Consider the following 26109-nt stretch of genomic DNA (forward strand, 5'->3'; position numbering starts at 1 on the left):
AAAGCCCAGCATTTTTTTCTTAGCGCTTTCTTTTACATACAAGCTATTACTTCAAAAGTTGAAAGACATGCTGGTGCATAAAAGATGTCTATAAAATGATGACAAGAGCTGAAAGGTTTCTTTGCTTCAGGGGCTTTGGGCAGGAATTTCTGTTGGCTTGAAACTTTTATGGACACAAAGGTATTCCAATGCCCATTTATTCTAGCAAATTTTGGAGAAATTCTCCAAGATGTGATACATTTATTGCCAGGGAAGGTAGGAAGCTTCTGGACTAGGCCCCTTTGGCGGATGTGATGAAATGACTTTGAGTCTTTTTCAGGCAGTGCATCAAATTTGGGTGGGTCACTTTCTGCTGCTGCGACCTACAGGGAAGAGGGGTGGGTGCTGCAGATGGCTATCAGAGAGGGGGTTTCTCATCCTCTCCCTACATGGCAGTCTTTTGTGTGTTCGGAGGAGAGGGAGCTTCTTGCACAGGGACAAGGTGTGGCTGATGGGGCCCGATAAACCCCACACAAAAAGCCCACTGTAGTGCTGAAAGGGTCTCCAATGTAGCTCTTTAATTTCCTCGCTTGGAAATGTTTCTCCTCTTTTCATCCCCGGCCTTTATCTTAACTTCTAATCGGAGCAAAGCGGCAGCCTTTCAAATTGAACAAATAGGCTCCTCTGCTTGTGACAAGATGTACCTCATTTTCTCGGCAAGCCTTCAGCAAGGTCACACCTTTTTAATTTATTTTCTGTAAGAAAAATCTAGTTGCTGGATAGAACAAGGGCCAGATCTCGCTAGAGGTCATTTCTCAAGCTAGTCATAAAGTAGAATGGGATTAGAGCCGTTTAATATCCTGGCCCTCACCTTCCTGCCTATCATCAGCACTTAGGGAACAAACAGAAGCTCGTCTTGGCGGCAGAGATACTCAACGTGGGTTGGTCTGCTCTCTTATTTTGCTAGGGTATTTTTTCCCTTGTATTTATTTGTATTGCAAACATTGCTTTTACCCTCCAAATCATACATACTTAAAAATTTTAATGAAAGATCATCAATTGGTGTGTGGTTAACATTTTCTAACATAAAGGAAAGGCCAGAAGAGAGTTTCCTTTTCATTTATTTCAGCTCTTCATTAATTTATCTTGCCCACCACCCCAAATTTAGAATTTTTCCCATAAGATTTTTTTTGAGTCATTAAAAGGTAAGGTAAATGATTTTGAAATAAGGGCAACAACTTCACTGTGTATGTTTCAGTAGTTGCATAATTTGCTAAAATATCTGGCCAACTTTCTTCTTCTTCCCTTAATTCTTTTTGTTTTATATTAAATAGCTTTCTTTTTCTGATGATAAAAATAGTTATCATGTATATTCACATATGTAAATACACAGAAAAATGTCTAGAAGCATGTATACTAACCTTGAGCTGTAATTACTTCTGTGGAGGTGAATAGGAGAAGAGGGGCTCCATAAATTAACACATTACTGAATTACTTTACAATTATGATGCATTTATGTTGAAAATTTTAAAGAAAAAATAAACAAAAATATTCTATTTTTGGTAGATAATTAAGAGCATGCTAGAAAAAATATCAAATAAATAAAAGGCATCTATAAGCTAACCTTTCAGGAAAAATTAGTGATGACATTTTGTATTTCTTTCCACACTGTAATCCTGTATATTTATCTGTCCCTCTCTTCCTTTCACTATATTATATTGTGTGCATTTCTCCATTTTATTAACTAAAAGCATATTCAAGGGCTGCTAGCATTCCATCACCTGCGCTTACCTAATGCATTTAGACATGTCAAAACCTGCTTGTTGTTTTCAATTTGTGGCTATTATTACAGGAAACATTGTAATAAAGATCCTTACATATACACATTTGTGTACATCTCAGACCATTTTATTAGGCTGAAGAAAATTCCTAGAAATAAAGTGACTAGTTCAAAGTAGAGAATATATTCAAGACTATTGATTGAAATATTTTGCAAAATTACACTATAGGAAGAATACATCCATTTAATTTTCTACCAGCAGTATTTCAAAGTGTCTATTATATTTTTTTCTTTCTTGCTGACCCTTTGAATTTGATAAGAGGAAAATAGTGATTAATTGTTTTAATTTGTCTTTTTAAATTATTAGTGATGTTAAACATTTATCATTAGCTAATTCGTTGTTGGTATTCTCTTGTGAATTGGCTGTTTGGTTTTTTTGACTGTTTGTTTAGAAGGGTTTCATTTTTGCTTACTGATTTGTAAACACCGTTTATAGTTTAAAGTTATTAACCCTTTGTATATATTTTGCATTCTACCTACTTTGACAGCTATCTTTTGATTTTAATTATTTTAAAAATATCATAATGTTTCTTTTATTGTTATGCACACACATTTACCACTCAAGTCCTTCATGGTATTTTCATTTGCATTTAGGCTTGGGAACTTCTTTTCCACCACAAAAACTGATATCTATTTAATATTCTACTCAAGTATTTATCTTTTCATTTTTTTCATGTAATCTGTATTTATTTAGAACTATTTTATATGTTATGAGATAGAAATAAAATTCAATTTTTCCAAATGGCCAACTGATTGTCCTAAAGCTGATTATTGCATTCATTTTCCCAAGGATTTGAAATTCTATAATCTATATTCTGTTCCACTGATCTGTCTGTTCTTGTGTCAGTAACACAGTGGTTTAATAATTTCAGTTTTATGTTTTTGTATCTGTCATCTCATTATCCTTTATTCTTCTTTTTCACAATATCTTCAATAGTCTTGCCCTTTTGATTTTCAGTTGAATTTTAAACCTTCCCTGTCATTTAATACTTACCGATAAACAGTACTTAACCAATAATTTTTTGATTATTCAAGTTAATAAATTAATTTGATCAGAATTGAATTCAACTTATAATTGGGAAGTAGTAACATTTTTCCAATATTAACTTTCTCATCCATGGACATGGTATGTCAACTCATTTATTTTTAAAAATTGTGATCCTCAATGTTTGTGATTGTTTTCATATAGTCATTAAATTTTCCTATTAAGTTTAGCTGTATTTCTTTCTTTTTTTTTTTTTTTTTTTTGAGACAGAGGCTAGCTCTGTCACCTAGGCTCTGGAGTACAGTGATGTGATCTTGGCTCACTGTAACCTCTGTCTCCCAGGTTCAAGTGATTATCCTGTCTCAGCCTCCCGAGTAGCTGGGATTACAGGTGCCTACCACCATGCCCAGCTAATTCTTGTATTTTTAGTAGAGACGGGGTTTCATCATGTTGGCCAGGTTGGTCTCGAACCCCTGAGCTAAGACAATCTGCCTGCCTCAGGCAATCCCAAAGTGCTAGGATTACTGGCGTGAGCCACCAAGCCCAGACTATCTGTATGTATTTCAAATTTGTATTGTTATAGTAAATTAAACGGTAACTCACTTTTAAGAGGACATATATCAAATGATATTTAGGAAAATTCATTTTAAAACATTTGATATTAGTAGATAGAAACACAGTTGACCCTCAAACAACACAGGTTTAAACTGTGCAGTTCCACCTCCACATGGATTTTCTTCTGCCTCTACTACTCCTAAGATAAGATCAACCCCTCCTCTTCTTTCTCTCCCTCAGCCTACTTGGCATGAAGATGATGAGGATGAAGACTTGTGATGATCCACTTTTACTTAATGAGCATAAGTATTTTTTCTTGTCATTATGATTTTCTTAATATTGTTCTTTCTGCAGCTTATTGTTGACTATTTATGTTATAGGTAAGGCTCAGGTCAGCAGTAGGTTGTTAGACAAGTTTTAGAAGAGTTAAAAGTTATACATGGATTTTTGACTGTGTGAGGGGTCAGCACCCTGACCCTCACTTTGCTCAAGGATCAGTTGTACAAGGTGCTTCATGATGACTCTCATAATTGCCTCTAGGAGTATACTTTGGAATAAACTTTATGGAACTTGCCTCCTTTGTTCCCATGTTCATTTATTCTTTAATAAATATTTCATTCAATATGTCAATCCGCAAATATTTATTGAGTAACTACTATGTGCCAAGCTGATGATAACAATGGTAAACAAAAGCAAGCATGTTTCTTCCCTAACGGAGTTTACCCTCTAGTAGAGAGAATTCCACAAATAAAAGTACAATTGTGATAAGGCCTATGAGAATTGACTTTGCTAGAGAGATCAGAGAAACCTTCCCTAGGGAAGTGAGAGTGGACTGAAGGAAAAATAAGCACTAACTAAGGGACTCCAGGAATGGGATGAAAAAGGTGTTTCAGGCAGAAAGAACAGCATGTTTCAAAGCCATGTGACTGGAGGCAGCATCGTGCATTTGCGTTACTGGAAGAAGGATAATGTGGCTAAAGTGTAGAGAGCAAAAGGAGGACTGGAGGGAAGGAGGTCAGTGAGGAGACTAAGGCCAAACCATCAGGGTCTGCTAGGCCATGCTAATCACTTCCAGCTTTAGTCTAAGAAGAATAGGAAGAGTTTTAAGAACTCTTTTGAGAACAGTTGATATATTTGTTTTTCAAAAGGGTCGCTCTGGTTACAGTTATGGAGAAGAGTTTGAAAGAGGCAAGAAGGGATGAGAGTAGACAAAAGAGAAGGTTACTTCAAGAGGTCATGGGAGAAATAAAGGTAGCTTAGGGGAGAGAGGTGCTGGTCGAGAGAGACAAGTAGATGGATTTGAGAGAGAGCTAAGATACACAATTCACAGCACTTACTGGTAGATTAGTCATGAGGGGTTAGAGAAAAAGACTGAACCCCAGTTATTGACTTGGATAACAGAACTGATGGTGTAATTTTTTAAGATAAGAACATCAGAAGAGAGCCAAGTTTGGGGGAAAGATCCATAGTTTGGCTTTAGACATGGGAATTTTTAGACGCCTTTGTGATATCCAAGTGGACACTTGCAGGTAGGCAGCTGAATATTCAGACCTGAAGCTCTGGGGAGAAGACTGAGGTAGAAATCTACACTTACGACTCATCTGCAAAAGATGGTAATTAAAGGTAGACATTGTGTAGAGAGCAAGAATGGAATGATAAAAGTAATATATGCAAGACTGAGCCTTAATGGTTAGGTAGAAGGTGTTGAGCCTACAAAAGGAATAGAAAGAGTGGCCAGAGCGAGTGGTAAGTCACCAAAGCCAATGCAAGAAAGTATCTCAATGACATTTATGGCCAATTGATTTTTGACAAGGGTGCCAAGACTATTCAATGGGGAAATACTTGTCTCTTTAACAAATGATGCTGGGACAATTTGATATTTGCCCCAAAAAGAATTAAGTTTAAACTCCACATGATATAGACAAATTAACTCAAAAGTGATCAACAACCTAAATATAAGAACTAAAACCCTAAAAGTCTTAGAGAGAGCATAGGAGTAAAACTTTATGGGCTTGGATTTAGCATTGAATTCTTAGATATGACATCAAAAGCAGAGGCAGCAACATAATTGAACTTCAACAAAGTTAAACATTTTAGTGTATCAAAAAACATAATCAAGAAAGGGAAAAGACAACCTGCAGAATGGGAGAAAATGTTTGCAGATCCTATATCTAATAAGGGTCTAGTATCCAGAATATATAAAGAACTCATAGCAGCAAAAAGGCAAATGATGCAGTTAAAAATGGACAAAGAACACGATAGGTATATCTCTTGAGAAGATATTCAAATGGCCAATAAGCACATGTAAAGATGCTCAACATCATCAGTCATTAGGGAAATTAAGGAATGACTAATTAGTCATTAGAGAAATGCAAATCAAAACCACAATGAGGTACAACTTCACACTCACTAGAATGATGATACTTTTTAAACAATGATTAATAAGTGTTGATGAGAATGTGGAGAAACTGGAACTCTTATACATTGCCAGCAAGAATGTGAAGTTTTTCAGCCCCTGTGAAAAACAGGTAGTCTCTCAAAAAGTTAAACAGAGAATTCTTATATGACCCCACAATCTACTTTTAAGTAAGTCAACAAAACTGGAAATGGGCATTTAAACAAGTACATGTACATGTATGTTCATAGAAACACTATTCATTAATAACTAGAAAAAAAAGGAAACAGCCCAAATATCTATCAAAAGATACATGGATAAACAAATTGTAATATATCCATAAGTGAAATATTATTTAGCCATAAAAAGGAATGAAGTACAAATGCATACCACAACATAAATGAACATCTAAACCTTCTGCTAAGTGAAAGAAGCCTGACATAAAGGTTACCTACTGTATGATTCCATTTATATTGAATATTCAGAAAAGATAAATCCATAGAGTCACAGCATGGATTGGTGGTTGGTTGCCAGGGGTTGGGAAGAATGGAAAATGGGGATAAACTGTTAAATGGGTAAAGGATTTTGCTTTGGACTGAGTGATGGAAATGTTTTCAAACAAGGTAGAGATAGTAGTTGCATGAGATTGTGAATGTATTAAATGCCTTTGAATCACTGTAAGTGGTTAGTTTTATGCTATGTAAACTTTACCTCAATGGATTTTATTTAAGAAAGAAAGAAAAAGGGGGGGGGGAAGGAAGGAAGGAAGGAGGAGGAAGGAAGGAAGGAAGGAAGGAAGGAAGGAAGGAAGGATCGATCTCAAGTGGGAGGAGGATGGCCCTGGAGCGGTCGAGAGAGAAGAGTACTGGATAGGCTGCATACTATGTAATAACACAGAGGTCATTGATGATGTCGACCAAAGTTATTTTGGTAGAGTGATGGATACAGAAATCTGTTTGCAGTGTGTAATGAGACAGTTGAAGGTAAAGAAATGAAGACATTAAGTCCAGACAAATCTTTTGAGTTTGACTGTGAAGGTGAAGCAAGAGAGAGAGATGGGAAGTAGTGTGGCAGGAAGGGTTGTGAAAATGGACGAGACTTGAGTCTGTTCAAAGCAGTCAGGAGGGATAGCTATGGCAGTTGGGTATGTGAGGGGAAGGCTGGATGCTTACGGGGGATGTTTTCTGGAACAGTGTAGGGTCAGGAGTGGGATCTACAGCCTTGGAGACAGAGTCGGACGTAGCAGAGGGGAGAAACTCTCCTACTAGACAGGATGAACCATTTTGCCCGTAGGTTCTTCAGTGATTTTTCAAAACCGGGTCCATTATCAGAGGCATGCTATAGGTTGTTTACAATACTGTGTGATGACTAGAATAATGGCCTTGGTGTAAGGCCAATCTGAGTAGGAGTTCCAGCAGTCTGCTGATTAATGGTTGCATGATCCTGAGGGCATTGCCAACCACTATGGATTTTAGTTTTATTTTACTTACATGTGAAAATCATTTTTATCTCATTGAGTGGATGGGGGTTAAATGTCATCATAACCTGCTAGGTGAGTACATATCCATTTTTGCTGCTAGAAATATGAACTCCTTGAGATCAGGGAATATGTCTTCCTCATCCCTACCATAGGGACCATAGTAGGTGCTCAGTGAAATGTGATTCAGTGAAAAATACCAATATGTTTTATATATATATATATGTGTGTGTGTGTGTATGTATGTATACATATATACACACATATATATGTATACATACATATATATATATGGCTGTATCATTTTAAGAAACTATACACAAATCACTGACTATTCCTCAAATTCCCAAAGATTATTTAATGGTTTATTAATTAAAGGTAGTTAAGCTTTAGCTACAAATTACAGAAATGGACTCCAACTAGATTACGTGAAACAGAGAGACTTAGAGGAACCCTAAAGACTCATCCAAAAAGCGTCTAGATCTGATAAACATATTCAGTAAATTTTCAGGATACAAAATCAATGTAGACAAATCAGTAGCTCTGCTATACACCAACAACCCCCAAGCTGAGAATCAAATCAAGAACTCAATCCCCTTTATAACAGCTGCAAAAATAAAATAAAATACTTAATAATATACTTAACCAAGGAGGTGAAAGATCTTTACAAGGAAAACTATAAAACACTACTGAAAGAAATCGTCGATGACACAAACAAATGGAAACACATCCAATGCTCATGGATGGGTAGAGTTAATATTGTGAAAATGACTATATTGCCAAAAGCAATCTACAAATTCAATGCAATTGCCATCAAAATACCATCACCATTCTTCACAGAACTAGAAAAAAAATCCTAAAATTCATAAGGAATCAAAAAAGAGCCCACATAGCCAAAGCAAAACTAAGCAAAAAAAAAAAAAAAAAAAAAAAAAAAAAAAAAAAATCTGGAAGCATCACATTACCCGACTTCAAATTTTACAAGGCTATAATTACCAAAACAGCATGGTACTGGTATAAAAATAGGCACATAAACTAATGGAACAGAATGGAGGACCCAGAAATAAAGCCAAATACTTACAGCCAACTGATCTTTGACAAAGCAAACAAAAACATAAAGTGGGGAAAAAGGACACCCTATTCAACAAATGGTGCTGGGATAATTGGCAAGCCACATGTAGAAGGATGAAACTGGATCCTCACTTCTCATCTTATACAAAAATCAACTCAAGATGGATCAAAGACTTAAATCTAAGACCTGAAAGCATAAAAACTCTAGAAGATAACATCGGAAGAACTCTTCTAGACATTGGCTTAAGCAAAGAAATTCATGACCAAGAACCCAGAAGCAAATGCAACAAAAACAAAACGAAAATAAATGAGACCTAATTAAACTATAAAGCATCTGCACAGCAAGAGAAGTAATCAGCAGAGTAAAATGACAATAGAATGGGGGAAAATATTCACAAACTATGCATTTGACAAAGGACTAACATCCAGAACCTACAAGGAATTCAAACAAATCAGCAAGAAATATACAGATAATCCCATCGAAAAGTGGGTAAAGGATATGAAAAGACAATTCTCAAAGGAAGACATACAAAAGACCAACAAACGTATGAAAAAATGCTCAACATCACTAATTATCAGGGAAATGCAAATCTATCTATCTGTCATCTATCTATCTATCTATCTATCTATCTATATCTATCATCTACCTATCTATCATCTATTTATCTATCTATCTATCTTCCCCTCTGTCTCTCTTTCTCTCACCAACACACACACGTTTTATGTCTTTCGGCTTCAATATCTTTTTTTCTCTGCATTCTGGATTTCTGTTTCTCAGTCTGAGTGGTAAGATATCACCAATAAAAGCTCCCAAATGTATATATGTTCAGTTTCCAACATCCAGAGAGAGATCACAGTTCCATTTCTAAAATCCTAGGACAGGGCTCTGATTGGCCCACATTGGGTCAGCTGCTTCAGCTTGGACCAATCATGTGTTACATTTACTAAGACCATGCTATCCACCTAACAATGTGGATGGAGGTGGTTAGAGGCGGGGAGCCGTTCCCAGAAATACATGTGATTGTGGGTGCTAGACAAATGTTTAGTTTCCTCTGAAACATGTTGTCCGAAATATCTTTTTTTTACAAATTTGTTTTTTACATTTTTTACATTTTTACAAATGCTTTTTATTTTTACTGTTTTTTAACTCCCAAGCTGGAGTGCACTGGCACAATCACTGCTCACTGCAGCCTCCGTCTCCTGGGCTCAAGCAATCCTCCGGCTCATCCTGGGCTCAAGCAATCCTCCTGAGTAGCTGGGACTACAGGCACGTGCCACCACGCCCGGCTAATTTTTGTATATATATATATATATTTTTTTGTAGAGACAGGGTTTCATTCAGTTGCCCAGGCTGGTCTCAAACTCCTGAGCTCAAGCACTGTGCCCACCTTCATTCCCCAAAGTGCTGGGATTACAGGTGTTAGCCACCGTGCCCAGACCAAAACCTCTGAATTTAGAGGAAAGCGGCTGATTTGCAAATATTCAAATGACGTTAAGTTACTATTAGTGTGATTTGCTTCAAGCACCCTTTGATTAGGCCATGTCTTGGGAAATGAGAGCTACTTTGGAGTCATCATTGATGATTGTGGGATTCTGTCCTTTCAACACAAGCCCGGGTTTGTGTAATGACTGTGTTTTTTGAAATTTGGGTGGATCTGATGTAGCTCCATTGTAATAGGATGGCCATGAAACAAAGACATTTTAATAGTGGAGCGCTGAGTGGAAAATGCTTCACAATCAGGGAACAACATAGTTTTTTGAAGCATGGCCCATGTCGAGAGCATCCCAGGATGACCACTGGGTGCTCAAAGAAAGAAAGCAGGTGCTTTGATGGTGACCAACAATTTGAGTTAGTAACTGTTAGTCACTGCATTCAACTATTAGTACTGCAACTCCAAATAACAAATTTGACCAGCCAGGGGTTCGTTTTTCTCTCATAAAATGAAGTCTTGAGGAAGGTAGCCCATTGGTGATGCAATGGCCATACCCCATCCCCAGACTCCTCTATCCTTCTCTTTCACCATCTCTGGCTGCCATGTCTATCTTCAAGGTTACCTCAGAATCACAAGGTGACTCCTGCTGCACCCACCATCACATCTGTGTTTTAGGAAAGAAAGAAACAAGAGGGAGGAGAGAGGGCAAAAAGGCTCCCATCAGCTGAGTCAGTAAACTTTTTAAGGCACTTTCTTAGAAACCTCAGTCAACAATGTCCTCTTATTTCTAGAACTTAGTTATGAGACCACTCCTACAGGCAAGGGAGGCTGGGAAATGGAGTTTTTGATTGGCTGCCATGTTGGCTTTCCCCCCATCAGGGTTCTATGGAAAAGACGAGATGATGGAATAATGAGTTGGCAACTAGCAGAATTTGTCTTAGCAACTTTGCTTTCTTTGATGTTCCTCAGTTTCCATATTTACATTAACAGTTCTTCCACAGGTATGTGCTACACTGTTTCCGTGCTTTGAGAATTACCCATTTTTGTGATTTTACTTGTTTTTTCATTTAACTCATGTCTTTTGAGAACCAGCTGTATGCCAGCACTGGAAATATGGCACTCAGCAAAATAAAAGAAAAATCCCTTCTCTCACGGAGCTTCATTTTAGTAGAAGGCAAATGATAAGAAAAAAATAAATTAAATAGACAGCATACTTGATGGCCGTAAGCGCTCAGGCCAAGAAAATAAGGTGGAGAAGTAGAATATTGATGATGCTTTGGAGAGGTGGTATTTGAAATTTTAGATAAAGGGCCAAAGAAGATCTCATTGAGAAGGTGACTTTTGGAATCCAGACATAAGGAAGTAGGTGAGCTAAGTCCAGGAAAAGCATTCCCAGGAGAGGAAAGTGCAAGTGCAAAGGCCCTGTGGTAGCAACACCCATGGTGTGTCTGAAGAACAGTGGGGAGGTTGGCGTGCTTAAAGCAGAGGTCAGGAAGGAGCAGTAGGAGATGAGGCCAGAGGGAAAGCCAGGAGCTGATCACACAGGTCTTGGAGACCACAGGAGAAACATCTGCTTTCTATCTTTTGCCTGTCTTCCCAGCTGGAATTTGTATCAAGCTTTTGATAAAGCTTTTGCATTAAGTTTTAGTTCACTGTTATGAAATAGCAAGTTTCTCTTCTGATGGCCAGCACTGGATAAATCTTTCCTGCTTCTATCTCATCAGTGTTAGGCTTATCTTAATAGCGTTATAGTCATGACTTTAGCTATTATACCCAATTACAGACACACACACACACAATTTACAGATGCTTTTTATTTTTACTGTTTATTTTAAAAATAGCATCACTACCCACCAGCTGGCTATACTGTGCAGGTTTTTTCATTCTCAACTCTTTGTAGAAAACTGAGTGATATGGCCTGCTGGCATTGACATGAATGAGTGAGATGATGATGATGTGTTAGAAACATATTAAATATGAAGACATCTTCAACAAAATCCTGAAGGTGATCATTATACAAAGGGATTCCTACCAGTGGGTTTAGAGATAGGAACCAACCCAGAGGCAGATGGAATTACTTAGAGGTAGTTAGGGAAAGAATTCAAAGTGCAAGCTGGAACACAAACCTGGATTAAACCTCACAAATGTGAAGGAATTTTTGTTATGAAGTTTGTTTTTGATTTTTTTTTCTTCTCCCCAAATCCCAGCCCTAAACTGTATGTCTCAGATGAATAGGGAGCAAGTGTAATTAACTGAATAGAGCAGTAAAAGGAGAATTATGGGATATGGAAAGCATTTAAATATGATTCATGGGTTTGGAGAGATTGTAAGCATGTGATAGATGCTCGGAAGAGGCCATCCGAGAGATTGTACTGAAGGCTCAATTGGGAAATGACTAAAGCATGCACCAGAATCTTGGCAGTTCACATAATTAAAAGACTAAATATTTTATAAAGATAATGCAAGTAAGATTTTACCAGCACCAGACTCTGCAATAAGTGATTAAACACAAACCAAAAATGCACACATGCTTTCTCTCTGGGAGGCAGGATGTCTGCTTCTTCCCTCTGGAAGCATGGAAGGTTGAGCAATGTGCTTACCTGATTACTGAACAGATTACTAGTGTCAGGAATTAGAAAGCAAGTGTTAACGAGGTCCTTGACTATGTGGTGGATGGAGGCAGGACAAGAGCTGGCATTCAAAAAGAGAAATAAATGCCCAAATCTTTCCAATCACTTATTGTACTGGCACCCCAGAATGTCAACAGGGACTGGTTTATAAAAATATGGTTTATAAAAATAAACAATAAGCCTTCTTCAAGAAGCCAGAAAGAAGATAATATTTTTATTATCTTGGGAGAGGTCAAGATTTGTGAGACAGGAGGCAAAAAGAACTAATAAGAAAAGAGAATATATTGATAAAATGAACTTCATCAAGATTACAAAATCTTCTCATTGAAAGAAACTGTTGTGAAAATTAAAAAGCCAAACACAGACTGGGAGAAAATATTTACAAAGTGTACATTTATATCCACAATATATAAATAACACCTGTAAATCAATAATACAAATACAAACAACCCTATTTTTTAATGGGCAAAATAATACAAAAAATAGCCAAAAGATTTGAGCTGGGACTTCATAGAAGACATATGAATGCCCAGTAGGAATATGGAAAGGTGCTTGATACTATTATTCATCAGTGAAATACAAATTAAAACCGCAATGAGATTGCACGAACACCCACCAGAATGGCTAAACTGAAAAAGTGTTGGAGAGCTGTTGTTACTGCCATCCTCATCCTCCACCTCCAGCTGGTGGCTGTGTCTCTGCTGTTGTGCCCCATTAATGTCTCTTTATTTTGTGCCGCACCCTTAGCTTTTTGACAACTCTTCCACCTTGCAACAACTTCCTCACCCGTCTCCCTGATTCCAGTTCCTCTCTCTCCATTCTTCTTCACTCTATTGCAAAGCTGGCCAAATCATTCCCTGTTTCACCTTACCTGGGAGTTACCCAAGCCTGCCAGGCAGAGGATATCCTCCTGAGAATCCTTGACTCTCCAAAATCTCCACCCTTCTGGCCTCACTTAAGGAACCCACTGTGTCCCAGCCTTGACAAATTACAGATTCCCAAACACACCGATTCTGCATATGTTAGTTAATTTGTTTGTTTTACCGGAGCTCCTCCCAGCCCATCCCTATTGCCCTCAGGATAAACACCAAACTCTTTGCTATAATCTTCAAGGTTGTGCCTGGCCCCACCCCTTCATGTGTCCACTCATTCATTCCTCCTCTGCAGCCACAGGAGGGGCCATGCTCCCTCTTGCCATGGGGACTTTGCACGTGCTATTCCCTTCACTTGCAACACTCTATTCCTTCCTTCATCTAATGAACTCCTACTCAGGCTTCTGATCTCTGCCCAGTTGTCAATCAGGGAAGCTGTCCTTGCTCTTCTGACCCCCGCCCTCATCTGGACTGATCAGAGCCTCTTATCCTCATAGCACCATGAACTTTGCCTTTGCAGTGTTTATCACAGCTGTAATGTTACATTTGCTTATTTTGTAAACCTCTCTACATAGGCAGGGACAGCATCTGTTTCCCACCATTCTACCCAGAGCTTCCAGCAGGGCCTAGTTCCCAGTGGGAGCTGCATAAGCATTTGTGAAGGAGCAGGAGGGCTTGGTTATGTGCTCTGACTCTGGAACCAGACTGCCTTGCTCCAGATCCCAGCTCTGCCACTTACTAGCTGTGTCACCTCAGCAAGTTACTTGACCTCTCAGTGCTGGCTAGGACTCGAGTGCAGAATATAAGGAGGCACTCACTCTAGGGCTGCACCCTCATCCTGGCCATGTCTCTGTGCCTCAGTTTCCTCATCTAGGACAATAGCTGTGCCTGCCTCGTGGACTTGTAAAGATGAAAGGATGCCGTGGATGTTGTATTTGTCCATTTCACGCTGCTCATAAAGACATACTCAGGACTGGGCAATTTACAAAACAAAGAAGTTGAATGGACTCACAGTTCAACGTGGCTGGGGAGGCCTCACAATCATGGTGGAAGGAGAAAGGCTTGTCTCACATGGCAGCAGACAAGAGAATAGAACTTTATGCAGGGAAACTCCCATTTATAGAACCATCAGATCTCATGAGAGTTACTCACCATCAAGAGAATAGCAAGGGAAAGACTCATCCCCCCATGATCCAATTACCTCCCACGAGGTTCCCCCCACAACACATGGGCATTGTGGGAGCTACAATTCAAGATGAGATTTGGGTGGGGACACAGCCAAACCATATCAGATGTGAAGCAGGTGGACCAGCTCCTGGCAGAGGGAAATGCTGTGTGAGCCTGTGCCATCCTCATTTGTCAAGTGTCTCAAGGACCAATGCATACCTTTTCTGCCACCATTTCCTTCCTCCCAACTTAGGCCTATCTCTCTCTCTCTTGGGACCCCACTGTCACTGTCTTCTTCTGAAAAATAGCACTATTATTAGAACCTAGGTGAATCGTTCTCATAGTAGTTTACACATCTGTCATCCTCTAGACGAGACAAGAGCTATTTGAGGACATCTGAATCTAAATAGCTCCTCTCCCAGGATAGAGGGTGTCTTCCCAGACAACTGGTTGAAGGAATATCTACTTGTTTCTCTTATTCAAGGCCAGGTCCAAAAGCCCCTCTATGAAGCTGCAGGAGTGTGTGAATGCTATCTCCTTGTTTAAACTTCAGGATGTGAAGCTGGTGTCAGGGAGAGGTGGGAGAGGAGGTGCAGATCCAAGCAGCGCTCAGACCTGCATTCAGGAAACCCCGGTTCACTGTCGAAAGGGAAGGACAGAAATGCCTGGGAAATTCACACCTTTGGAAGAGGCATTTCTTCTTCAACTGTATCCCTGGGAAGTTTATACATGTATGTGGTGAATAAGTCCATCTAGATAACTAACTTTTGGTTTTGGGGTAGCTTTGACTATCTAGAAAATGTTGCACATGATCGTCCCCCTGCTGTCTCATCAGTAAACAACCTCTTTTCCTTTTTCTTTTTCTGTTTGTAACTCCTGGTCTGTGTCCTGTTCCCTGCCATCCATGCCTGCACATGGGGAACACTGAAGGGTCCTGGTCTCCCTTTCCTTGGCCACTCCTGGGGAGGAACCAGAATCATGGGTTCTGTCCCTTCCTCACCCAGTCACTCTCACACTCAAACTCCACATGGCCTGCCCTGGCCAGACTTCTCATAGACCCATGTGGTTGGTCATGAGGGGCCCACAGTCAGGGAAAACAGATTTTCCAAGCCTGGGGATACATGCCCAGACTCGTGCCCCACAAACAGTCCATCATCTTTAGAACCAGAGAACAGTGTATGTCTTTGTTTGGGGGAGGATGAATCCATCAGAAGACCCAGCTCTGGGGGCTGATGGCAGGGTGATTCATGCCCAAATGCTGTTGATTTCAAGCCTTGTGGGAAACTGGGAAACTGAAACATGCTCTCACACAGTTGGACTCTGGTTTTTCTCCTACTCCCACTCCTCCACCTCTTTTCTCTACAATAGGAGGAACTGAGAATAAGGGCCACCCCAGTCTTCTCCCTGCATATATGAAAGAAATGACTGTAAAGGGGTTACAATTCTACAAGCAAACCTGGGCCTGATGTAGCGTGTGTTCCCACTCTCTGTTCAGCTGTAAACACTGATCACTCCTGACCTCTTAATCTGTGTCATTCCATTTGGCCTCTGCAAGGAGAGAAAGTAAAGCAATCTAGAACATTATCAGTCACCTGGAGTCAAGAACAGTCTAGAATGACATCAAATGGTACGTCGAATACTGTAGAGTGTATTGCTTCTAGTTAAGTCACAAAGGCTTCTGTTGCAATTATGATTTTATTCAAAGCAATACTTACGACGCCTGGAAATAGAGACGGAGAGGCAGTAAGCCAACACCTAGCATGCCTTGCAGAGCGCCTTTCCAATAAATATGCAAGAGTGTCTCCGCCGTGGAATCTATTGCTCCCGTGAAGTCAGCATAAATATGTGAGGGGCTTAACAACGCCTGCTGCATGTATATTGGCAATTTGTCAGCATGCTAGCAATAGGAAGCGAATTTGAAAGTGCCTGGTGTTTGGCTGGCATCGTTTTTCAGAATACAAATTCAGGAAACTGCTAAATCTGGGTAATTCTTTGGAATTAAAATTACACACGTTTCCCTGAATGAACTACAAGAGGTTTTGGAAACTTCCTCTCCACCTTTCTCCAGTTCTGCCACCAATCTGGGGATTCCCCACACTCCCAGCTTTCTCTCCAAGATCTGGCCTACTTTGGTGGTTAGCTTTTATTTCTTTCACTTAATCACCCATCTGACAATCCTCTCAATTTTCCTTCAGGGTTAACTAACTCTCACATCAAAGTCAAAGTAGTTTGGGTGGTGTTGACTCCACCCTCACCTGTGTTTTGATTGGGCCAATCAGATAATCCTATCCTTCTAGCCACAGTGATTGGTTCAGAGATAAACATGTGACTCAATTTGGGCCAATGAGAGTCAAGCATAGGAATTTTGCTTAAGCTCATGAGGAAGAGAAGCACTCTAGTTCTGTGGGACGTGGAGCTAGGCAGAGTGAGTCTGGAGCTACCAGGGGTGACAACAGAGAAAGTCTGTCTGAGAATAAAGCCAACAGAGTGAAGCAGAATCTAGAGGTGGTGAGAAACTGAGTCCTGATGATGATGTTAAAGCCCTTGGATCAAGCCATGCCTGAAGGCAGACATCTTAATTTTTTATTTATAAGAATACATTTTAAAATAATTATTTTTGCTAAGCAGTTACAGTTGTGTTTTCTGTCACTCACAATCAATAAACTCCTGACTGATACACCCTAAATCCCAAGAATCTATACACACTCTGTATTTTCTCCAGTGTCAATGTTAGATAGATTAGTGAATCCAAATGACTCTTCAAGTAACAATAAGTCATTATTTTAAAAGGAGAATGGGATTCTGGTGCAGGCAGGGAGGACTGGATCTGTGATCAATGTCCTGGAGTTGGTGTCACTCAGCTGTAGCTTCCCCAGCACCTTACCCATTGCTCTGATCCATGTAGTAGTGAAGTGCCATGCTTCCTCCCTAAACCCTGGTCTCAGTCATCTGTGAGTTCCACTACTTAGGGCACTGCCTGGCACTGAGGAGATGCTTGATGTGTGGCTTTGAGGAAAGCGCTTAGCTTTGCTGGGCCTGTGTCCACTCATCGGTAAAATGAGCCTCTCAACGGAGATGTTTACAAAGCTTCTTCTCACGACAAGGGCTCCCGCAGTATTCTGCAGAGAGAATAACACATGGGCAGCCCTGTGGCAACTCAGGAAAAAACCAACATGGTGCAACTAATAAAACTACCTTCTGTTAATGCAACTTAGTTGGAGCTAAAACTGGAACCCAGAATTTTAATTCTACTCCAGCACTATGTCCACTTATGTATGTGAGAAAGGAAGACTTGCTTTTACCAACACTTTATTGAATTCCTTTTAGTAAGCACACTGCTCCTTGGCTTCCTGTCCCTGATCTATTGTGTGTGTCCATGAGTTTGTGTTATTTCTGCAAGGATGGGAGTTGGGGTAGAGGGGAAGGCTCACTCTGAAATGCTATATGTTATTGAAATGTCTTAGTTCTCTCAGCCACAGAGCAGCTCAGAAACTCCTGCGCCGCATGTGCACATGTCCGGAGCAAAATGAGTGTGTGAGTCTGATGTTAGGGTTATGATCATAATCACAGCAAATAACCACTTTGTATCTTGTGTTTCAGCTCTGAGCTATCAGGTTTCCTGTTACCCTCTAATGGCACCTTGCCAGCACGCCAGGTTCAAAATGGCACCATGCAATGCTGTAAGGTTGCATCTCCACTTTTGTAACAGATGTGACACTTGTCAAATAACGTGCACGGCCCTTCAGTATCTCCCAGTGACTTCAGCCTGAAAGGACAGATTAAGAGATGATCACTCTTGGAAGGGAGATATTTTGTCTGCTAAATGGTTTTCGCTGAAACAATCAAAGCTGGCAGGGATGAAGCAAGAAAAGTGCTTGAGTTTATATTCAATCTAGCTTGGGTTATAACTACATGTAGGCGAAAATGCGGTTCTAAAGATGACTATGAGGGTCTCGATTTTAATGCATAAAAGAACAGCATGCTGTGCAGCTGGCAGAGCTGGGCCACATTGAGCTTAGACCAAGGGACATCAGTTCTTTCCATGTGTCTATATTCAGTGCCTGCCCTTGAATCTTTGTATCCCAAGTATGGTGGACATCATCTTCCCAATTAAGAGGTGAGTTCCATGAAGGCAGAGAATTTCAGCCTTTTTGTTAACTGTCATTTCTCCAGTGTCTAGAGCAGTGGCTGGCACAGAGTAGATGCCTATAGATTTTTGTCACCCAGTGGACAGGCACAAGATGCCATTGGGTACTTACACTATTGGAAAGGGAAAAGATGTAATGCACAAGAACTAATTATGAACATCTCGATAAAAAAAGTATAATCCCTCTGTAATTACAGCCTTGGTTTTATGTGTCGTTTCTAAAACTTTAAACTCTGCCATCATTCATACGGGACAAGTTCATGCTCTTAAACAACACAGCAATGAAACAATTATCCTGACCCTTCTGATCACACTCCACAATCTGGTGGCCCACAATTGGGTTTTTGCAGCTCACATATGTGAATTTGGCCATTTAAAATATAATTAAATTAGTTACCAACATTTAAAAGCTGGCAGATTTTATATTAAAATATGAATTTCTGGCTTTCCCTCAATAATCGAAAGGCACCCATTTTCCTGTCGGGCAACAGTTGGCTGGAGCTGAGAAGCTGATGTCCCCGTGAGAGGAGGCATGTGCACCCCAATTTGTTCCAGTCCTTAATTGACTCATGTTACTTACTCTTATGACCCACCCACCCCTGAAGACTTTCAAGTTTTCTGCTGGGAGATCTAGGGTGTTCGGTAAGGAGAAGAGGTCTGTTAAGTTCGGTCCATGTGAGTTTTGGGTCTGAGACAATGTAGAAAAATGTATCCTTAAGGACTTTGATCATTTTTTTGAGGATAAAGAAAACCAGCATGATTTCAGGTATGTGTGACATTAAATTTTCAAATCAGTAAGAGCAAGCTTGAAAACTTTCGTAAGGATCTATGAGACAAAATCAGAGGGCAAACATTCCTTGGAGCACCTTGAGGTCACAGCCAGTGTTAACTTCCAGAGAGTTTTTTTAATGGCAAAAAAGCGGATTTGTTTCAGAAACAGATGCCTTCTGAAATTTTGATTTGAATTTTTTTAAATATGCTTAATGCCATTTTTATTATTTTTGGATGAGAATTTGACCTTGCCAGCTGTGGTTGTACCTGTCATGTTTTTTCCCCCACCCTCAACACTGTAACCCCTGTCAGTGACAGATGATCCACCATGTGGGACTCAGTATCAGGTTGCAGAGTTCAAATGAAAAGTGTTGCAGAATTCAGCAGAACTTTGAGACTGGAGTGGGCCAAAGTTTTAGGAAGAGGCTTCAAGGAGGAAGGAAGCTGGGTTCTGAATTGCCAGGACAGCACAGGAGTGCATGAGTGGAGGACAACAGGGACAAGAGGGAGGAGCTCGGCATTGGCACTGCACCTGGCAGGCATTTGGAAAATCTGCTTTCTAAGCATTAGAGGCTGAAACCCATGAATCAGACTGTCTGCATTCAAATCCCACTTTGCCTCTTACTGTGTTATCCTGGACAGGTCACTTACCTTTGCCGAGCATCAATTTCCTTATGTGAAAGACGGTTCCTACCCTGTAGGTTGTTGTGAAAATTCGATGAATTTAAATGCATGCACTACACAAAAAAGAGTTCATGGAACACCATAGTGCTCTATAAGTGCTTGCTGCTACCACCAGGGCCGGACTGTCGGTAGATGTGGAGGGCAGATTTGTCCTGGGAGCAGCTGGAGAACGAAGCTTCATACAGTTATCTAGAATTCTGGGATCCGATCCTCCCACTGAGCTGCAGGTAAGACCTTGATACAATTTTGTTGCCACAAAGGGTCTGCCACTTTCTGGAAGAAAAGGACTTAATCTTAGGGTCTTTTGTACCTACTACAAGGTAAATAAAATACTTGGCACATACAACTTACTCACCAAATATTTGCTAGTTGGTTTGATTTAAAGACCCCATTCCTACCTTACATTCGTTAGGTCAAATTTTTCAAGAGGATGCAGAAATCCCAATTGTTAGGCAAAACTTTCAAGTTTTTTTTAAAGTAAACTTTGCCTGGGTTAAATAAAACACACCCACATGCTGCATTCAGGCAGTGAGCTGCTAGTTTGAAACATCTAGGCTAGATTTTTGTAGCAGACACTGTTGGTGCCCCTCAGGCCTTGTCACTTCAGGGCCTTCAGGAGGTCTAAGCTCCTGCATCCCTTTGCCTGGGGTCTTTCTCAGGCTGCAGCACTGACTGGGCTGACATGCAGGGAAATGATGCTCTTTGGAAGCAGCCCACATTCATGAATGATGAAAGTTGGTGGACAAATACCCCAGCTCCCTCCCCTCTTGGACAGGACAGTTGCAAGAAGTGTGTGCATTCTATACTTGCTCCCAGTGTTCCCCACCGGTGCTGAACCCCAGTTTGATTTGCTTGATAACACTCTTTATTGGCTGCTTTCCTTTCCCTGTTTTACTCCTCCATTTACCATCCTGTTTTCTGGGGCCACTTCCCTACAATCTGCCCTTGAATCCTTATCTTGGCACCTACTTCTAGGGGAACCCAAAACAAACTAATTATCTTGAACACCTGTCACTTGGAAAAACAGGGTCTTCCAGAGTTATCTAGCAGGTGGCACTGGCCAGGTGTTGCAAAATGGAATAAATTTAGGCCCCAAGGATCTCTTTGGCTCCAAAATAAAGTTTCATGATTGGTCTAAGGTTTTAGACAATCCCTTGTAATTTTGGAGTTAGGGAGGGGGGATCTTTTTGATTCTGGTGCATTCATTTGCATTTAAATTTGAAGTTAAGGCTTTTAGAAACTTTTAATTTCTATTTAATTATAAGAATTTCACTGCAGGGTATCTATCTGATTTAAAAGAATAATTAAAATTAAGTATAGCTGCGGTGATTTGCCACAGTGTATGGCTGTCCTTCAGGACATTAAGCAATAGCAAATTATTTGTGGCTGGAGGTGCTCTATATGTAAATTCCCACAAGAATAGAATTTGGTGATAGAGAAATTTAGATTATGAAAATCACACTGCAAGTTTAAACATCAGTGCCTAATAAATGCTTTTGTTGTTACCATTACTTCTCTTAATATCCTCAATTAAATGATTTAAAATAGAACAATAGATAAGAAAGATCAATTAATTTTATAAGATGATCAAAGGAATGTGGTTCGGCATTGTAAAAGCTGTAAACGTGATAATGGTTTTATCAGAGAGGAAAAATAACTTGAAGTGGCTCAAACCTTATTCATTTATGCTCAGAGGGGCTTTATTTGTGATTAATCAAATTGTCTTTTGTAACAGGGAGAGTTTTAAGATGTGGCCCATTAATTTTAGAAAAAAATAATTCAGACATTAAAATAGATGCTATCCTCAGATGGTTATATGTCAACCATAATAAGTGATAACAACCATCAAAATATCTTGAGCCTGTAACCTGTTGGAAAGAGGCTTCGGCGGGGGCCGGGGAGCTGCCAGTGGCAATAACATCGATCCTCCTAAGCACTTAGGGAGGGGCCCTAACTCAGCTTCTGTGTCTGCGGTCTAGGCTGCAGGCCAAACAGAAGGTACAGAAACAGCCAGAGCTTCTCTGCACAGATGAAGGATGCGCCGGTGGGAATTTGAGAGTGGCAGAGTGAAGAGAAGGATCATTTGTGAAAGGCTACGTTTATCTGCAGTGTGTATTGAGGTTAAGAACGATTCAATTATTTATACCCCTCTGCCTTGCAAAAAAGGAATGAAGGTAGCTTACCCCCCGCCCCTGCCCAAAAGGACAGAAACGTAAAAGAACATAAAAAAAAACCAAAGCTGAGACATACAAGGGTGGTGGGTAATGATTATGGCGGTTTGAGCTAATCCAAGGGAAAATGTTTGCAACTAAAAACAAATTTTGGCTCTGAGCTTCCTGGCAATCCAAGCAAAAAGAGAAGCATGGTGAGTTATTACCTCGTATTATCTTATTTAAAATAAAAAAAGAAGATCTTTAATTCCTAAGAGGATTTTTTTTTTTTTTGGGAGAGTCAGAAAGTGAATACAATCATAGGGGTTAAAAAAAATCAAGGTTACAGAGTATGAAACACAGAAAGAGTTACTGTGTACGTTACCCTGGTTCATTTGGACCAGAAGTCTTAGGTCTGATAGGAGCAAATTATCAAGTGTGAAAAAACATCTGTCTTAGGATGTCAGTCTCAAAGGCCAGAAATATCACCACAAATCTAGTTTTTTCATAGACAATGTTACATTGGTGTTGTGTAATGAGTGATAAGTACCTACTTAGCAAGAATGGGGCTGAGTGAGCAAACACTGGCTTCACAACTTTCAAGGGCAGTCTGTGATTTTGAGAAGAGAGAATAAGATAGGCTGGGAAGTAGGGGGCATCACTGCAACCAACAAGTGGCTTTCTGTCAGGGAGCTCTCTGCAGAAGCCATGGTTGGCTTTCTCCACCACTGAAAGGCTGAAGCTCAATTTGCTAAGTGACTCATGAGCTGTGGCCTGCCCTGCATTAGCACAGCTCTTTGGGGCTTATTGAAAGTACTTTGGCAAGCTTGCTGCTTATCCAAGCCACCATGTTCTCTTCCTTTGCTGAAATTCCCGAGACTAATCTCTTGTGGCTTTCAGGTCTAATAGCAGAAAGGTAGGGCTATGGGCCAACTCCCATGGGAAAATCAGCAGGGGAGAAAATTCTTGGGTTCAGCTGTTATTTAAGATCCTTGAAAGGTAGCTGTGCCAAGGCATTTTCCTGACCAGTGGTGACCCCTTCTCCAAATCTCAAATATGATTCCTGAAATAACTTACCATTCTTTCCACCTTACATTACATTATTTCTGGATATGATACAAAGAGGTTGGGTTTCGGAGACAAACTTGGGTCCACATCCCCTTTTGTCACTTATTGGTCATGAGATCCTGGACAAATAATCTGATTTTGTTGAATCTCTATTTTCTCATCTGAGAAACAAGTCTCTCTGAGCTAATATTCGTAAAGCTTCAAGATCCTTGATTTCCATGTATATAAACTGTTCTCACGTCATAGTTTCATTTACAAATAGGTGATAGGCCCCGTTCTAGGTGTTGAGAGTACAGAGGGAATAAAATACAATTCCTTGAAGAATTCCAAGTCTACTGTGGCATGTGCCATGATGGAAGCATGTGCTGACTGTGCCCTAGAAGGAGGGGGTCCAGCTTGGCCATCTGCACAGTGGCGGGCGCTGTTGACCCAATGATCGGGACTGGAATCAAAAGAGCCAGGCTCCGACTCCTTTTTCCTAACTTCCCAGGTCAAAGGTATTCATCTATATTTTTAGTTGCTTCATCTATAAAAGGAAGGAGGCCTGATCTAAAGGTCCTTTGGGTTCCCGCAGATGATTAGCCACGTGGAAGCTGCAAGATAGACACGAGAGAATTACACCACTCAGGAAGACTTGAATGTTAGGAAGTTTTTACTCAGTCTCCAGCCACCCTGGATCTCTTCTACAAGATCCAAAGCGTTTCCATGAGCTGATCCCTGTTACCCAAAACAATGTGAAGAAGAGAGATGGAGGACATAATGTATTCCTGTAAAACAGTTACTAACCTTGCACTGATGATCCATCAATATGAAGGAGCCCATCCAGCCCAGCCACAGCAATTTAGTTCAAGGAAATTGAGCGGGGCAGGCATCCTGGGCTGCTATGATGGCCAAGTGAACTGAGTCGCAGTCACTCTGCCAGCCCAGTGGGTGTGTGCTTGAGCTGAAGCACTAAACTTCATCAGCAGTGTAATTCCATTTACGCTATTACATAATTAAATTGAGACTTGAATTGTGCTTTTTAAAAGATTATGTGACCATATGTAGCTTGAACAAGCGCCAACTTCGAGAAAAGTGGTCTTTTTAGAATTCCTTACTATTAGGTTAGGACTCTGTTATTTCTTGCTTCATTCGACTCTGTTATTTCTTGTTTCATTCCCCCCTCCACCCCCAAATTTGACTCAAACTCAGTCAGTAGTTAATAAACTGATATGATTGCAATTAAAATATTTTTATTTTAAAATATGCTTTCAGTAGGCTTTCAAACAGAAATAAAACCTTGCAGAATCCAGATCATGTATCAAGCATGGAATAGCTGCATTCCCACACTCTGAAAGAACAATGTACACTAACATTTCAAATGAAATTTTTTCCAAATCAGGTTTTAAACAGAAAGTTTTAGTATCAGTACTGAGTAATTTAATTAGCAAATGGTACACTTAATTCTCAAAATAAGTCAGGTTAAAGAAAATGAGATCTTATATCTAGCATAAAGCTACTCCTTTTTGAGAAATTATTTAACTTTTGAAAGAATGCGTCTCTTGTACTTAGTAATACTAGCGAACTCAATTCCGATATGGAAATCAAAACAGGAGAGAATTTTTATGGCAATTAATTTAATAAACAAAAAGGTACTAATGGCTTTAAGTGAAATCCAGACATTATTTTGAAAAGTTAATAAGAAAAATAATCATACTTGTAAGCCTAAGAAGAACGTGACTAGTTTTTGTGTTTTTTTTTAATCAAAGTAAACTGTTCCACATAAAATCCAGGCTAGTCTGTGCATATGCAACAGCCCTTATTAAGATGCGTTAGAAAACCCAAATGCCATTAGATAATGAAACTGATCAGAGATATTTTCTAGTGCTTCAATTAATACCCTGGTAGTTAAACTGTAATGACTAAACTCAATTGGAGTCAAATCCAGATGTGAATTGTACTTACCGACCTCAGGGTCACTGCTTAGTGGATTGGTTTTGAAATACTACAGCACTAAATTATAATAATTGTTTTGTTTGAAAGTTCTTTTCTTTTTCATTGATAACCAAAATAAGTGTTTCCCTAAGCTCAAACATTAGCATAGAGCACAGCAGGGCATTAGCACCTTCCAGCCTTGCTGTGTGTCTAGCACAGAGTAGGTGCTCAGTAAATACGTGCTGGGTGAACACATAAAGAGTATGTTCAGAGAATTTATCTGATCTCACCCAAAACATTATGCTCTTTCTCTGGAGATCTTAAAGTCAGCTGGCTTGCCTTGACTGGTGTCTGCCATAAGTCAATCTTGGTTTTAATTAAAGAATTTTGAAGTAGGAGTGGGCACACAATAATACTTATTATTTGTGAATTTCTAAAAAAAAAAAGTTCAGTTATTTAATTCTCACAACAACCCTATAATCTATTATCCCAATTTTACATAGTGAGGTTAAATAACTTGAAGTTTGCACGTCCAGTATGTGGTAGAACATTTGAATGCAGTCGGCCTAGATCCTAAAGCCATTCTTTCAGCCTTGACACTGGGGGTCCACAAATGATGCCTCAAGGGCCAAATCCAACCTGTTTTTGTAAAGCAAGTTGTATTGGAACACAGCCCCAACCATTCATTTGCCTATTGTCCAAAGCTACTTTCCTGCTACAATCTGACTTGAGCAGTTGCAACAGATACCACACGACCACAAAGCCCCAAGTATTGACTATCTGACCGTTTAATAAAAAACATATCAACCCCTGCTCTACACCATTTACTTAAGAGGAAAAATAAGTCATGGGGACTGCTCAGATAAAGTTTGTGTTCAAAAAAAACCTTCCATGGAAGTCAGCCAGAATCCACTGACAGAAAGAACAATGTTCATAACCCAATTCAAGGCAGCATGGGATGGTAGAAAGAG

Source organism: Nomascus leucogenys, chromosome 2 (genome assembly GCF_006542625.1).
Source record: "Nomascus leucogenys isolate Asia chromosome 2, Asia_NLE_v1, whole genome shotgun sequence".
In the NCBI taxonomy this organism is placed as follows: domain Eukaryota; kingdom Metazoa; phylum Chordata; class Mammalia; order Primates; family Hylobatidae; genus Nomascus; species Nomascus leucogenys.